Here is a 17,071-nt window from a genome sequence, read left to right on the forward strand (position 1 = left end):
CATATATAGATGTGTTAAACGCATATATGGATAAATAATTTTTTGGGTGTATCTTTTATTGGATAAATCCGTATGCTTTGTTCTTTTTTTTAAAAAAAAGTGGTAATTTTTGTATCCAAGTAATATTGACATAGTTTAATAAAAATAATAAAGGCAGTGGTAGATCGTAACTGTCATCGAGTCCTCCTTTGGTGGCCCCTTCGACTCCTCCGACATGGCGTACAGCTCATGCAGGTCCCCGTCTACGCATGCCCAATGCTAGAAACACCAATGCGTGCCTTTGTCCACGACGTGTCCTCGGACCTGGCAAGTCTGGACCAACGCATCGTCAACATCGACTTCGTCCTTCTACACATGCCCGGTGCTGGAAACATCAATGCGTGCCTTCGTCCACGACGTGTCCCCGGTCTTGGTAGTAGTTAACTTGTATTGTCCTATACCTCCATACAGGCAATCACTGAAAACTCTTCAGACTTGTTAAAAAACAGAGGGATAGAATACCTTGGTGGATGCCAACTGGATGTGGATGGATGTAGATTATAGAATGTACGGAGGCTAGACTCGGACAGCCGGAGGGCGCTGCCACGCTAGCGAGGACGGAGCAGTGCGGGAGGCGGACTGACGGAGGGTGCTGCCACGCTGGGGAGGCCGAAGTAGTGCAGGAGGCGGACTGATGGTCTGGCGCCTGGCGGAGGACGATGGACAGAGCCGAAGGGTGAGGGCAGGGGAGGGAGAGGGTGGCCGGAGGGGAGGGGACCGAGGGGCGACAGAGAGGCTGGAGATGGCCGGCTCGGCCGCCAGAGCCGGACTTGATTCTAGGGGTGGCAGCCAGGCGGGAGGGGGTCGGCCGCCTTCAGCTAGGGAAATTGGGGATCGGGGGCGCTCGACTGCTCGCGCACTTCTTCTTCTTCTTCTTCTTCTTTTTCTTCTTCTTCTTCTTCTTCTTCTTCTTCTTCTTCTTCTTCTTCTTCTTCTTCTTCTTCTTCTTATTTTCTTTTGGAGAATTTGACGTCGAGTAGGTCGCGCGAACTCTATTTTTCGTATTAAGCGACCGCGCGATGATGTCTCGCTGAAGGTTTCTCTTCGCGAGCACCGTATTGGGCCAGCCCATTCGTGCAGGGGTAGGTCGTAAAAATACGTCGTAAGTCCGTAACCACCCAGTGTGGTTTACACATGTGGTTAGTTATAGGAGCGCACCCTACTTGAGTAGATTCAAGCCAGTTTTTTTTGTTTTCTTTTGTTTCTTTCATTTTTCTTCTCCATTTTCCCATTCTATTCATTCTTTTTTGATTTTTTCTTCGTTGTTTTTTTCATTTTCATTTCCTTTATATTTTATTTACTTTGGTTCTTTATTTGGTTTTCTTTGTTCTTTTTGGTTATTATTCTACATTTTCTTCTCCATTTTTTGTTTTTTGATTTCTTTTTCTTATGTTGGTTTTCTTTTTTACTCTACATTATCGTATATGTCAAAAACGTTCTTTTAATAAGTGACCAACAATTTATGTATACATATTCAACATTGTCCGAATGCTTATTCAACATTTCTCAAATAATTGTTCAAAACTTTATTACTTATTCAACATTCTAATACTTGTTCGACATTTTTGAAATACTCGTTCAACATTTTTTTAATACTTATTCAACATTTTTTAATACTTATTCAACATTTTCGAATAATTGTTCAACATTTTACTTATACCCGTTCAACATTTTAAAATATTTGTTCAACATTTTTAATAATTATTCAATATTTTTCCCAAATACCTATTCAACATTTTTAATACTTATTCAACATTTTCAATTACCGGTTCAACATTTTTCATATACTCATTTAACATTTTTTAATACTCATTCAACATTTTAAAACACTAGTTCAACATTTTAGTACTTATTCAACAAATTTTCAAATACTTGTTCAATATTTTTAATACTTATTCAACATATTTTAAGTACTTATTCAACATTTCTAATACTTATTCAATATTTTGTAAATACTTATTCAACAATTTTTTTTCGAATGGTTGATTATTTAAAAAAAATACATGTTCATGTTTTTCATACACATTTGTATATTTTTCTGTGTAAATTTTGTGTATACATTAGAATCATTTTCTCTGTATCCATTTAGCGTTTTTGTCAAATGTTGATTACCATTTTATAAAAAAATTTGTACATAAAGTCTGATTGTCAGTGCGTTCTTGTTCCCTTGATCTATTATTACAGAACGTTAAAAGCGCTTGGTTCGATGGCTCGTTGCAGCGCCTCCTAACAGGTGACCAAGGTTCGAAACCTGGAATTGCCGAACTACCTACTTTTTTTTTGAGACATGCCGAACTACCTACTTACTTTTTTTTTGAGGGGTACCTACTTACTATTTATCTTTTGGTTCACATTGTATATACGCCTCGTGGGCCGGCCCACTCAGGAGCTCGCTTCAGCGAGAGACAGGATCGGACTCGCGTAACGCGAGTAATAGGCGCTCCCAGTAGTCGTGGCTGTCGTGGAGTGTTTGGGCTCATTCATGGGCCCAATGCGTTTATTATATCTACTGTTTTTTTGAGAAACAAATTCTTGGGTATTCCAGGGAATCCCAGGAAGACCCCGGTACCGTTGAGCGGCGGGGGAACAGAGTGAGGCGAAGCGGGCGAGTGGCGGTGGCATGAGACATATGGTAGGGGGCGAGTAGCGGTTGCGTGAGATCTAAGGTAGGATGCGCCCGTCGACGGCTTGAGAGCTCTGGCTGGGGGTAAACGGCAGCGCACGAGTGGCGACTGGTATCGAGATGCCGAGCGGCGGCGGCACTATGGACGAGCCCTCCAGATTTGATCGTTTAGTTCGGTCCAGGAGTAGTACACTGCAAAAATATCAAAGGGTATATTGGTCATTCCACCTAGATTTATCAAGTTCAATAAATTAAAAAAATCGGTAAAACGCCAATGTGGGCAAATGAACAAGTAATTAATGTAAATTACATATAAGCCTAAATAAAATGCGCCAAATCATCAAGTCCCCAACTAATACAGTGAAAATGATCAAATCCCTTGTATATGTGAATTGATTGAGGATTTTTTCTCAGTGAGGCACGAATAAGGATTTTATTTTAACACAAGAATATTACAGAGGTAATATAATAGTATTACGTAGGACAATATTACAAATGTGATTATTAAGTTACAATCAAATAACAAAATGCCTCTTGATCAATCTATTCGAAGTTTACCCAAAAGTTAAGGAAGACCGGTAGAAAACCGAAATGTCAAAAAAACCGTTTTAAAAGACGAAAACGTGTGCGTAAAAATAAAATAAAAAATTTGGAGGGAGCGCCCAGAGCGCGACACGTGGCAGGCGGCTGAGAGTGCGCCATGTGGCGCTGATTGTCGCGAGGCTCCCGAAGGAGCGCTCGTTAACTAGTTGCTCTCTCTAGCGCGCACCCCCCGCTTCCTTGGCGCCAATCTTGGCCGGCCCATGTGCGGGCCGGGACGCTGCCTATTTTTTTATCCTTCTTTGCCTTTTGTTCTTTCTTTTTCCATAATTCGGGATATCAAAAGGTTCCATATTTCAGAAAAGTTAGGAATTTTGAATAAAATAATCATGAATTCATAAAAATACTCATGATTTTAAAAAATTGTTCGGGAATTTTAAAAAATAACAGTTCAAGAGAACGTCCACGAATTTGTACAAAAATGTTCACGAATTTAAAAAATATTCATGAATATAAAAAATGTTTATGTTTAAAAAAATGTTTGCTATTTCAAAAAATGTTCATGATTTAAAAAATTTAAAAGAATGTTAATCATCTCAAAATCTGTTCGCAAATTCATAAAATGTTCATGATTACAAAAAATGTTCTTGATTTCCAAAAATGTTCATGATTAAAAAATTTGAAGAAAATTTTAATGATTTCAAAAACTGTTCGTGATTTTAAGAAATGTTCATGATTTTAAAAATGTAAAAGAATGTTAATGACTTCAAAAAATGTTCGCGATTTCATAAAATGTTCATGACTTCAAAAATTTAGAAGAATGTTAATGATCTCAAAAAATGTTAACGACGGCCCAAGAAGGTTCGGATGGTGGTCATGGCTTCAAGAGCTCGGTCCGGTTGGGAAAGAAAGAGGGGTGTGGGGGGGAGGAAAAACGAGAGGAAGGAAAGGCGACAGGTGGAGGCCTGCCTTGATGGCGAACTATGGTTGAGGGTGCGGACCAGTCGCAAGCACGAGCGTCATGCGCGCGGCGAGCGTCTCCCCCTGGTGGAGCTGAGAGACGAACGAAAGAACTGGGAAGGAGATGTGATGCCGCGCGAAGTTTCTAGAAAAGGGCGTGTGTTCTGCAGGACCATGGGACACATGTCGATCGGCGGACGAGGTCGACATAAAAATAGATTCGTCGGTTGAACACAATCATTTCTCATATGATTTTAGCAGTTTCTCGCGGCGGACGAAAATAATCCTACACAGTGAACAAACCAAAAATTTAGAGAAACACGCCTTACTTTATTTTATTATACATTAATAATTAATAACTTAACATTAAAAATTAAAGTATAGAAGTGTCATTGTGGCCAAATGATTGGCGCTCGCACATGCGACGAGCTTAAAATGCAATAGGTTCGAACGGGGGATTTCCTTTTTCACACACCCTTTTCCTATTTTGATTTCTATTTTAAATTTTTAATTCCTACGGTACGTCTTATATAAATCTAATTGTCCTCGCTAAAAGTCAAACGCCAGCTGGTCTAGTGGCCATTTATGCAGCCAAATCGAGAAGATTGTGTGTTCAATTGCTTAGGATTTTCTACATAGATAAATAAAATGCACCCGCAAAAAAATTGCAACAATGCTTTCTGAAGGAGAAAATAGTGCACGCGGGCTACTCACCACCTCAACCAGTGAGGGTGGGCCCTCGCCATGTTGGCTTGCCACGTGTGCACGGGGTACATCCAGATATGGTAGAAAACACCGTATATGAATAGGAGGACAAGTTCGACGATAAGAAAATATGTATTTTGCAATTGTATGCACCAAACTGGCCGTACAAGTTCTAAGACTCCGGGAGTATTTATCTCTTTTCTTTAGTCTAAAATAAGAATAGAGTCACACATTATAACGTCTCACAAATTATCTCTAAGAATAGAGTCGCACATTAAAATGTCTCACAAATTGTCTCTAAGAATAGAGTCGCACATGAAAACGTCGCACAAATCGTCTCTAAGAATAGAGTCGCACATGAAAACGTCTCACAAATCGTCTCTAAGTTAATTAAAATAAGTTACTTATTTTATTGAAGGCTAATTACAATTAAAAGTTTGTGGCGCTCTGTAAACGTCTTAAGAAGCGTCTTTAGGTCGCTAGTGTTCATGAGTGTAGAGACGAATAAAAAAATGACCCAGAAAAAGCGACCATACGCGATGTTTTTGTTGTAGTGATACAACCGAACAATTTATTACTAAGTTTATACAAACTAAGAAACACTGTGATACCATAAAAGTGTGACGGGCGACACGAAAAATGCTAAGAACTAAAGAAGCCTAGTAGTAGCACACATCCAATATGGAACATCAATTCACTGGTAGTCCACTCTTGGAGCCAAGCTCCATATGATCATTTGTGTCTATGAACGTGAGACATGAATTATCCTAAACTCAAACAGACTTGGCGTAACTACAGAAAATACTTAGGAGTTTTGGGTGGACTGGTTGGGATAGAGAAGGGTACTTGCATTTGGTCTGGGAGAGTTGTTGGCCTCGAAGAGAAACATGCTCTGTTAATGCAAGGGTCTTGTAAAAAAATTACAAATCTAGTTACCACAAGATGAAAGGAAATATCTTTAAAAACCCTAGTCTTGCCGAGAGGTAGTTTCTGTAAACATACAAGATACTGCAATGGTTTTTTTTGTGTGTGGCAAAGTTTGATGCATATATGATGTTGGTCACCGGAAGTTCAAAAAAACACACACAAAAAGTATAGATTGTTCATGGACGCACTTCCATATGAATTTTTTTGAGCTAAACCCTAGCCTTGCCAAGAGGTCCTTTCTGTAACCATACATGATACTGCAATGTTTTTTCGGGGGGCATAATTTGATGCATATATGATGTCTTTTTTGCGGGGCAAAATGATGTTGGTCACTAGGAATTCAAAATAAAAAAATGCAAAATCGCTAGAAGGATGGCTCGAACCTCCGACCTTGTGGTTAACAGCCACACGCTCTAACCAACTGAGCTACTCCAGCTGTTTTGCTTTTAAAATTATTTACTCTTATAAAACGCCGGTGGAAGGTGTGACAGGACAATACCTAGGTTGATTGTTACTAGTTGCAGGTTCACACGTGACATCTTCTGGTAAGTTAATGGTTGCACGTTCACACGTGACATCTTCTGGTAAGTTAAGCATTGTTGGGCCAAGTTTATTCCCGGACCAGCGCGTAGGTGCGGTGCACGCATGTACCGGAGGTAACCGGACCCGTCACTCTAAAGTCTGAACCAACAACCACGTCGTCGTCGTGTATGAGGTCCGCCTCCTCAGTTTCAGTTCGTAGAGGTGCATTTTTTCGGTGATGACTTGTTCATCTCTACTTTTCTGCTTAAAGAGACAGGGGCTTCTGAAATGGTGCAACGCTAATCCTATCACTATTAGAAAAAGGGCTATAAAGAATACAGACACTAATGATGCACCTGACATGTGGTGCGCCACTACTACATAATAATGGCGCACCATGAGTTGGTGCGTCATTACTGTGATAGACACTAATGGCGCATCAGACCCACGGTGCGTCATTAATAACAATTTTTTAACTAGTAATGGCGCACCTTCAACACAGTGCGTCAATACTATTTTTTTTTTGCAAAACTACTAATGGCGCACCTCAAACTGGTACGCCATTAGTAATCAGGGTTACTAATGACGTATTTGTAGGTGGTGCGCCATTAGTAACCTGAGACCAGTTAGATATTTTGGACAACCACACCTACACTCTCACTTTTCCCACTTCATTCTCTCCACCTCCTCCAAGCTTGTGTCGGCTGTCTCCTCCTCCTCACCTCATTTGCACCATAGATTCATCAAAATTAAGTGGTTAAATTACCTTTTTTGATAGGTAAGTAAGGGGAAAGCTATCTTTATGTTGTAGATCTACTTTTTTTCTCCCTCGCTCCAACAACGTGCACATGCACTTTTTATGGCCTTGCTAGATCTATGTATGTTTGTGGTGTTGCATATGTTTGTGGTGTTGCATATATGTTTGTGTTTGCAGGTACCGGTATTTGAAATGCGATAGTTGCCAGTATTTTGCCGGAATATTGATTCATTTCTGTTTCGGCGAGAATTTTGGCACTATGCATTCTTTTTGGTCCTATTTTTAGGGAAAGTCATGCCAAATTTTTCTTGGTTCTAAAATATCGTTTTGCTCTACCCCGCAGGCGACCATGGTCCGCACGATGACCGAAGGCATCGTGAATAGGTTTTTGAGCTCCGCGAAGGCCGAGATGCTTCAAAAGAACGAGACGGAGATAAGATGTCCGTGTCGAAGATGCAAGCTGAAGAGCCTTATTGCGGACCCGGATTCCGGGCAGGTGTGGGACCACATGCTCTTGCGTGGTTTCATGGATGGCTATCGTTGGCAAGGTGATGAAGATGACTATGAAGTTGTCCATGGGGGCCAGGCAAGAAATGAGGAAGGGCAGCAAGACAACCACCGCGGCGAGGGCGGGCGAGAAGACGAAGAATCTCCAGGACATGATCACGATGGTGATGCTGTACACAGTCATCATGTAGAAGATGCCGGACATGATGATGAGGAAGATCAAGACGAAGGGCATGATCATGAAGATGAAGATGCCGGAGCAGACGGCGATGGAGGCTGGGTGCAGGCCCTCATATTCAAGAGCTACTTCTCAAGTAAACGGATAACGCAAGAGCTGCCGCCCGAGAGAAAGCCAAGCTGGATCAACTGGAGATAGACGCGATTACTCCATTGTATGAAGGATGCAGGCCCGAGGATACCCGCCTGAAAGTAACGCTCATGACTCTGGAGATGAAGGTAAAACACAAAATGACCGACGCATGCTTCGACGAGAACATGTCATTCTGGCACGAACGTCTTCCCAAGGGGAACAAGTGCCTGACCAGTTTCGAGGAGGCGAAGAAAATCATGTGTCCTCTGGATTTACCGCACGTGAGATACCATGTGTGCATGAACAATTGCATCATTTATCGGGACGAGCACGCGGAGTCTACCATATGTCCGGTGTGCGGCATCACTCGATACAAGAAGAGAAAGAAAGCTCCTCGAAAAGTGGTGTGGTACTTTCCGATCACTCCTCGTCTGCAGCGGTATTTCGCGGAGCCTAAGGTAGCAAAGCTCCTGCGTTGGCACGCTGATAGGGAGGAGAAGAAGCGAGAAGATGACGGAAATGATCCGGAGATAAATAAAAAAGACAAGATGCTGAGTCACCCTAAGGATGCGAGCCAGTGGCAAGCGTTGAACTTCGAACACCCAGAATTTGGGGATGATCCAAGGAACATCATGCTGGGCGCAAGCATCGATGGAGTCAATCCGTTTGGCAGCCAGAGAAGCACAAATAGCACCTGGCCTATGTTTGTGTGGATGTACAACCTTCCCCCTGGTTGTGTGATACGTCCATTTTACAAGGTTTACATAAGGAGGGAGAATGCCGGCAGCTGGAATTCTGGGCTGGAAAAGGAGCAAATATTAGAGACCTATTCTGCGCAACTCTAAAAGTCCTAAAACTCCACGGAACATCTTGAAATAAATAAAGAAAAATCCTCGCCAAAGATGAAGGCCAGGGGGCCCACACTCTGCTCACGAGGGTGGGGGGTGCCCCCCTCCTAGGGCGCGCCCCCTACCTCGTGGGCCCCCTGGTGGCTCTCCGGCGTCCATCTTATCCTATATGAAGTCTTTCGATGAGAAAAAAAATAAGAGGAACTTTTCGGGACGAGACTCCGCCGCCACGAGGCGGAACCTTGGCGGAACCAATCTAGAGCTCCGGTAGAGCTGTTCTGCCGGGGATACTTCCCTCCGGGAGGGGAAAATCATCACCATCGTCATCACCAACGCTTCTCTCATCGGGAGAGGGAAATCTCCATCAACATCTTCACCAGCACCATCTCATCTCCAAACCCTAGTTCATCTCTTATATCCAATTCTTGTCTCAAAGGCGGGATTGGTGCTAGTAGGTTGCTAGTAGTGTTGATTACTCCTTGTAGTTGATGCTAGTTGGTTTATTTGGTGGAAGATCATATGTTCAGATCCTACATGCATATTATTACCCCTCTGATTATGAACATGAATATGCTTTGTGAGTAATTACGTTTGTTCCTGAGGACAAGGAAGAAGTCTTGCTATTAGTAGTCATGTGAATTTGGTATTCATTTGATATTTTGATAAGATGTATGTTGTCTAGCCTCTAGTGGTGTTATGTGAACATCGACTACATAACACTTCACCATTATTTGGGCCTAGAGGAAGGCATTGGGAAGTAATAAGTAGGTGATGGGTTGCTAGAGTGACAGAAGCTTAAACCCTAGTTTATGCGTTGCTTCGTAAGGGGCTGATTTGAATCCACATGTTTCATGCTATGGTTAGGTTTACCTTAATACTTTTGTTGTAGTTGCGGATGCTTGCAATAGAGGTTAGGGATGCTTGTTCAAGTAAGAACAGCACCCAAGCACCGGTCCACCCACATATCAAATTATCAAAGTATCGAACGCGAATCATATGAACGTGATGAAAACTAGCTTGACGATGTTCCCATGTGTCCTCGGGAGCGCTTTTCCTATTATAAGAGTTTGTTCCGGCTTGTCCTTTGCTATAAAAAGGATTGGTCCACCTTGCTGCACTTTATTTACTTTTGTTACTTGTTGCTCGTTACAATTTATCTTATCACAAAACTATCTGTTACCACTTATTTCAGTACTTGCAGAGAATACCTTGCTGAAACCGCTTATCATTTCCTTCTGCTCCTCGTTGGGTTCGACACTCTTACTTATCGAAAGGACTACGATAGATCCCCTATACTTGTGGGTCATCAAGACTCTTTTCTGGCGCCGTTGCCGGGGAGTGTAGCACCTTTGGTAGGTGGAATTTGGTAAGGAAAAATTTATATAGTGTGCTGAAATTTACTGTCACTTGTTACTATGGAAAGTAATTCTGTGAGGGGCTTGTTCGGGGTATCTTCACCCCGTCCAGTAGAGCAAAGAGTTGCTCCTCAACCTACTGAACCTATTGAAAATGAAACTCCTTTTGAATTTCCTTCAGGTATGATGGAAAAACTGCTAGCTAACCCTTTTACAGGAGATGGAACAAAGCATCCTGATGAGCACTTAATATATGTGAATGAAGTTTGTGGATTATTTAAGCTTGCAGGTATACCCGATGATGTTGCTAAGAAGAAGGTCTTCCCTTTATCTTTGAAGGGAGACACATTGATATGGTATAGGCTATGTGATGATATGAGATCATGGAACTATAAAAGATTGAAGTTGGAATTTCATCAAAAATATTACCCTATGAATCTTGTTCATCGTGATCGCAATTATATATATAATTTCTGGCCTCGCGAAGGAGAAAGCATCGCTCAAGCTTGGGGGAGGCTTAAATCAGTGTTATATTCATGCCCCAATCATGAGCTCTCGAGAGAAATAATTATGCAAAGTTTTTATGCTCGGCTTTCTCATAATAATCAAACCATGCTTGATACTTCTTGTGCTGGCTCTTTTATGATGAAGACTATTGAATTCAGATGGAATTTATTGGATAGGATTAAACGCAACTCTGAAGATTGGGACCTCGACGAAGGTAAGGAGTCAGGTATGACACCTAAGTTTGATTGTGTTAAATCTTTTATGGACACCGATATTTTCCGTAAGTTTAGCACTAAATATGGACTTGACTCTAAGATAGTAGCTTCTTTCTGTGAATCTTTTACTACTTATGTTGATCTCCCTAAGGAGAAGTGGTTTAAATATCATCCTCCCATAGAAGTAAAAGTAGCTGCACCTATTAAAGTTGAAGAAAAGACTGTCACTTATAATGATCCCATTGTTCCTACTTCTTATGTTGAGAAACCACCTTTCCCTGTTAGAATAAAGGATCATGCTAAAGCTTCAACTGTTGTTCGTAAAAGCAATATTAGAACTTATACACCCCCTGAGCAAGTTAAAGTAGAACCTAATATTGCTATTGTCAAAGATCTCTTGTCTGATAATATTGATGGGCATGTTATTCAGTTCGAAGGTGAAACTGCTAGAATTGCTAAACCGTGTGCTAAAGATAAACATAGACCTGTGGTAGGCGTGCGTTTTATTTCTGTTAAAATAGGAGATCATTTTCATCATGGATTATGTGATATGGGTGCGAGTGCTAGTGTTATACCGCATACTTTATATGAAGAAATTAAGAATGAAATTGCACCTGCTGAGTTAGAAGGTATTGATGTCACAATTAAACTTGCCAATAGAGATACTATTTCACCAATTGGAATTGTTAGAGATGTTGAAGTCTTGTGTGGAAAAACTAAATATCCTGCTGATTTTCTTGTTCTTACTTCTCCGCAAGATAGCTTTTGTCCCATTATATTTGGTAGAACCTTCTTGAACACTGTTAATGCTAGGATAGATTGCGAAAAGAATGTTGTTACTATTTTCTTGGATGATATGGTTCATGAGTTTAATTTCTCTAAATTTAGTAAACAACATCGTGAGGAAGAATTACCTAGTAAGGATGAAATTATTGGTCTTGCTTCTATTGCCGTACCTCCTAGTGATCCTTTAGAACACTATTTGCTAGACCATGAAAATGATATGTTCATGAATGAAAGAAGGGAAATAGATGAAGTATTCTTTAAACAGGAACCTATTCTGCAACACAATTTGCCTGTTGAAATTTTAGGGGATCCTCCTCCACCCAAGGATGATCCCGTGTTTGAGCTTAAACCATTGCCTGATAATCTTAAATATGCTTATCTTGATGAAAAGAAGATATATCCTATTATTATTAGTGCTAACCTTTCAGAGCATGAAGAAGAAAGATTATTGAAAACTCTGAGGAAGCATCGTGCTGCTATTGGATATACTCTTGATGATCTTAAGGGCATTAGTCCCACTCTATGTCAACATAAAATAAATTTGGAAGCAGATGCCAAACCAGTTCGTGATCCTCAACGACATTTGAATCCTAAAATGAAAGAAGTGGTAAGAAAAGAAATACTCAAGCTTCTGGAGGCAGGTATAATTTATCCCGTTGCTGATAGTCAGTGGGTAAGTCCTGTCCATTGTGTCCCTAAGAAGGGAGGTATTACTGTTGTTCCTAATGATAAAGATGAATTGATTCCACAAAGAATTATTACAGGTTATAGGATGGTAATTGATTTCCGCAAATTAAATAAAGCTACTAAGAAAGATCATTACCCCTTACCTTTTATTGATCAAATGCTAGAAAGATTATGCAAACATACACACTATTGCTTTCTAGATGGTTATTCTGGTTTCTCTCAAATACCTGTGTCGGCTAGAGATCAATCAAAGACTACTTTTACATGCCCTTTTGGTACTTTTGCTTATAGACGTATGCCTTTTGGTTTATGTAATGCACCTGCTACCTTTCAAAGATGCATGATGGCTATATTCTCTGACTTTTGTGAAAAGATTTGTGAGGTTTTCATGGACGACTTTTCCGTCTATGGTTCCTCTTTTGATGATTGCTTGAGCAATCTTGATCGAGTTTTGCAGAGATGTGAAGAAACTAATCTTGTCTTGAATTGGGAAAAGTGCCACTTTATGGTTAATGAAGGTATTGTCTTGGGGCATAAAGTTTCTGAAAGAGGTATTGAAGTTGATAAAGCCAAGGTCGATGCTATTGAAAAGATGCCATGTCCCAAGGACATCAAAGGTATAAGAAGTTTCCTTGGTCACGCCGGATTTTACAGGAGGTTCATTAAGGACTTCTCAAAAATTTCTCGGCCTCTGACTAATTTATTGCAAAAAGATATACCATTTGTCTTTGATGATGATTGTGTAGAAGCATTTGAAATACTTAAGAAAGCATTAGTCTCTGCACCTGTTGTTCAGCCACCTGATTGGAATTTACCCTTTGAAATTATGTGTGATGCTAGTGATTATGCTGTAGGTGCTGTTCTAGGGCAAAGAGTTGATAAGAAATTAAATGTTATTCATTATGCTAGTAAGACTCTAGACAATGCTCAAAGAAATTATGCTACTACTGAAAAAGAGCTTTTAGCAGTTGTATTTGCTTGTGATAAGTTCAGACCTTATATTGTTGATTCTAAAGTAACTATTCACACTGATCATGCTGCTATTAAATACCTTATGGAAAAGAAAGATGCTAAACCTAGACTTATTAGATGGGTTCTCTTGCTACAAGAATTTGATTTGCATATTGTTGATAGAAAGGGAGCTGAGAACCCCGTTGCAGACAACTTGTCTAGGTTAGAGAATGTTCTTGATGACCCACTACCTATTAATGATAGCTTTCCTGATGAACAATTAAATGTTATAAGTACTTCTCGTAGTACTCCATGGTATGCTGATTATGCTAATTATATTGTTGCTAAGTTTATACCACCTAGCTTCACATACCAGCAAAAGAAAAAGTTTTTCTATGATTTAAGACATTACTTTTGGGATGACCCACATCTTTATAAAGAAGGAGTAGATGGTGTTATTAGACGTTGTGTACCTGAGCATGAACAGGAATAGATCCTACGCAAGTGTCACTCCGAGGCTTATGGAGGACACCACGCTGGAGATAGAACTGCACATAAGGTATTGCAATCTGGTTTTTATTGGCCTACTCTCTTCAAGGATGCCCGTAAGTTTGTCTTGTCTTGTGATGAATGTCAAAGAATTGGTAATATTAGTAGACGTCAAGAAATGCCTATGAATTATTCACTTGTTATTGAACCATTTGATGTTTGGGGCTTTGATTATATGGGACCTTTTCCTGCCTCTAATGGATATACTCATATTTTAGTTGCTGTTGATTACGTTACTAAGTGGGTAGAAGCTATTCCAACTAGTAGTGCTGATCATAACACTTCTATTAAAATGCTTAAAGAAGTTATTTTTCCGAGGTTTGGAGTCCCTAGATATTTAATGACTGATGGTGGTTCACACTTTATTCATGGTGCTTTCCGTAAAATGCTTGCTAAATATGATGTTAATCATAGAATTGCATCTCCTTATCACCCACAGTCTAGTGGTCAAGTAGAGTTGAGCAATAGAGAGCTCAAATTAATTTTGCAAAAGACTGTTAATAGGTCTAGAAAGAATTGGTCCAAGAAACTTGATGATGCATTATGGGCTTATAGAACTGCATACAAAAATCCTATGGGTATGTCTCCGTATAAAATGGTTTATGGAAAAGCATGTCACTTACCTCTCGAACTAGAACATAAGGCGTATTGGGCTATTAAAGAGCTCAACTATGATTTTAAACTTGCCGGTGAGAAGAGGTTATTTGATATTAGCTCACTTGATGAATGGAGAACCCAAGCTTATGAAAATGCCAAGTTGTTTAAAGAAAAAGTTAAAAGATGGCATGACAAAAGGATACAAAAGCGTGAGTTTAATGTAGGTGATTATGTATTGCTATACAACTCTCGTTTAAGATTTTTTGCAGGAAAACTTCTCTCTAAATGGGAAGGCCCCTATGTTATCGAAGAGGTCTATCGTTCCGGTGCCATAAAGATCAACAACTTCGAAGGCACAAATCCGAAGGTGGTAAACGGTCAAAGAATCAAACATTATATCTCAGGTAATCCCATAAATGTTGAAACCAATATTATTGAAACCGTAACCCCGGAGGAATACATAAGGGACACTTTCCGGAACGTTTCAGACTCCGAAAAGGAATAGGTATGTGGTACGGTAAGTAAACCGACTCCAAAACCAATTTTTAAGGCAATATTTCTCCGTTTTGGAATATTTAGAAAAATAGAAAAATAAGTAGCAGTCCGGGAAGGACACGAGGGCCCCACGAGGGTGGTGGGCGCGCCCTACCCCTCTGGGCGTGCCCCCTACCTCGTGAGCACCTCGTGTGCCTTCCGGACTCCGTTTTCTTGCACGTTACGTATTTTGGTCGGTAAAAATTCATTATATAACCTCCCGAAGGTTTTGACTCCCGTATCACGCAAACCTCCTCTGTTCTTGTTTCGAGCTGTTTTCTGTCAGGGTTTTCCAGGCTAGGCATCATGTCGTCTCCCTCCTCCAACAATGGTGACAACGATGCTTGGCTAATGAAGATAGATCTAAAGAGGGAAGAACCCACGAGGGTCAACAAGGATGAAAGGATCAAGAAGGCCACGGAGGATCAAGCTCCGGCAGCAAAAGACATCCTTCAACTTGATCATAACCTTCTTACCCCAACTGAGATCGAAGCTTTCAAGATGATTGAGTTAGCTCGTATACAAAACAAGTATCTCACACAAGAAAATATTTTGTTGAAGGAGCATATTGTCGCACTCAAGGGCATTATTCGCAAGCTGGAGGACCTCTTACGCTCGATGTGCGATTACCCGTCACCTCCACCTTCTTCACCGACAAAGGAGATATAATCACATGGGTATGGGAACTCCCCTTGGCATCTGCCAAGCTTGGGGGAGGTGCCCCGGTATCGTATCACAATCACAACTCCTATCTTTATCGTTTTTCTTAGTTCGATCCTATTAGTAGTATCTTGATCTAGTAGAATAAAGTTTATGGCATGATCTAGTTTTGAGTTTTGCTTTACGATCTCTCTTTGTAATCGAGTCCATGAGTTATACATAATAAAGATTAGTGTTGAGTCAAGGGCTTGATTATTATTGCCATGATCTTGGGTGAATAGAAGAAAAGAGAAAAAGAATAAAAAGAAACAAAGAGTTCATATTGATCTTATTGAGAGTAATGACTTCACATAGAAAGAGTATGATGATTAAAAGTTGTTGGGAGTTGGCAGACATAGCTTTGGTCATTGTTGCAATTAATAGGAAGTAATAAGGAAAGAGAGGTTTTCACATATAGATATATTATCATTGACATCTTTTATGATTGGGAGCACTCATTAAAATATGACATGCTAAAGAGTTGATGTTGGACAAGGAAGACAACGTAATGAGTTATGTCTTTCTTATATCTGAGATAAAGTATGTTGTCATGGATCCTCTAACTTGTTGAGCTTGCCTTTCCCCCTCATGCTAGCCAAATTCTCAGCACCAAGTAGAAATACTACTTGTGCTTCCAAATACCCTTAAACCAGTTTTGCCATGAGAGTCCACCATATCTACCTATGGATTGAGTAAGATCCTTCAAGTAAGTTGTCATCGGTGCAAAGCAATAAAAATTGCTCTAAATATGTATGATTGATTGGTGTGGGAGAAATAAGCTTTATACGATCTTGTGATGTGGAAGTAATAAAAGCGACGGACTGCATAATAAAGGTTCATATCACAAGGGGCAATATAAAGTGACGTTCTTTCGCATTGAGATTTTATGCATCCAACCATAAAAGCGCATGGCAACCTCTGCTTCCCTTTGCGAAGGGCCTATCCTTTATTATTATCTTCTACCTTATGCAAGAGTCATGGTGATCTTCACCTTTCCTTTTTCATTTTATCCTTCGGCAAGCTCAGCATGTTGGAAAGAACATGATATATATATCTAATTGGATGTAGGGGAGCATGAACCATTATTGTTGACATTACCCTTGAGGTAAAAGGTTGTGGGGCAAAACTATAAGCCCCTATCTTTCTCTGTGTCCGATTAAAACTCCGTAACCACAAGTATTGCGTGAGTGTTAGCAATTATGGAGGACTAAATGATAGTTGAGTATGTGGACTTGCTTTTTAGCTCTGACATAGACTCTTTCCGATGTTATGATAAATTGCAATTGCTTCAATGACTGAGATTATAGTTTGTCGGAGCCCAATAAGGTTTATGATTTATACTTTTGCATTGTGAATAGATCATCACTTGAACATAAGTAATCATATGACAAAATATATATATATATATGTTGCTGTTATGAGAATAATCATGATGCCTTCATGTCCGTATTTT

The 17,071-nt window shown here is 40.2% G+C and overlaps 1 non-coding gene across 1 annotated transcript; it reads right to left on the minus strand.

Moving 5' to 3' along the window:
* Positions 1-6,156: 6,156 nt before the first annotated feature.
* TRNAN-GUU (transfer RNA asparagine (anticodon GUU)) lies at positions 6,157-6,230 on the minus strand. Its single transcript has one exon. It is a non-coding gene; the product is annotated as a tRNA-Asn (tRNA).
* Between the last annotated feature and the right edge of the window lie 10,841 nt (positions 6,231-17,071).

This window comes from Triticum aestivum, chromosome 2A, assembly GCF_018294505.1.
Source record: "Triticum aestivum cultivar Chinese Spring chromosome 2A, IWGSC CS RefSeq v2.1, whole genome shotgun sequence".
Lineage (NCBI taxonomy): Eukaryota > Viridiplantae > Streptophyta > Magnoliopsida > Poales > Poaceae > Triticum > Triticum aestivum.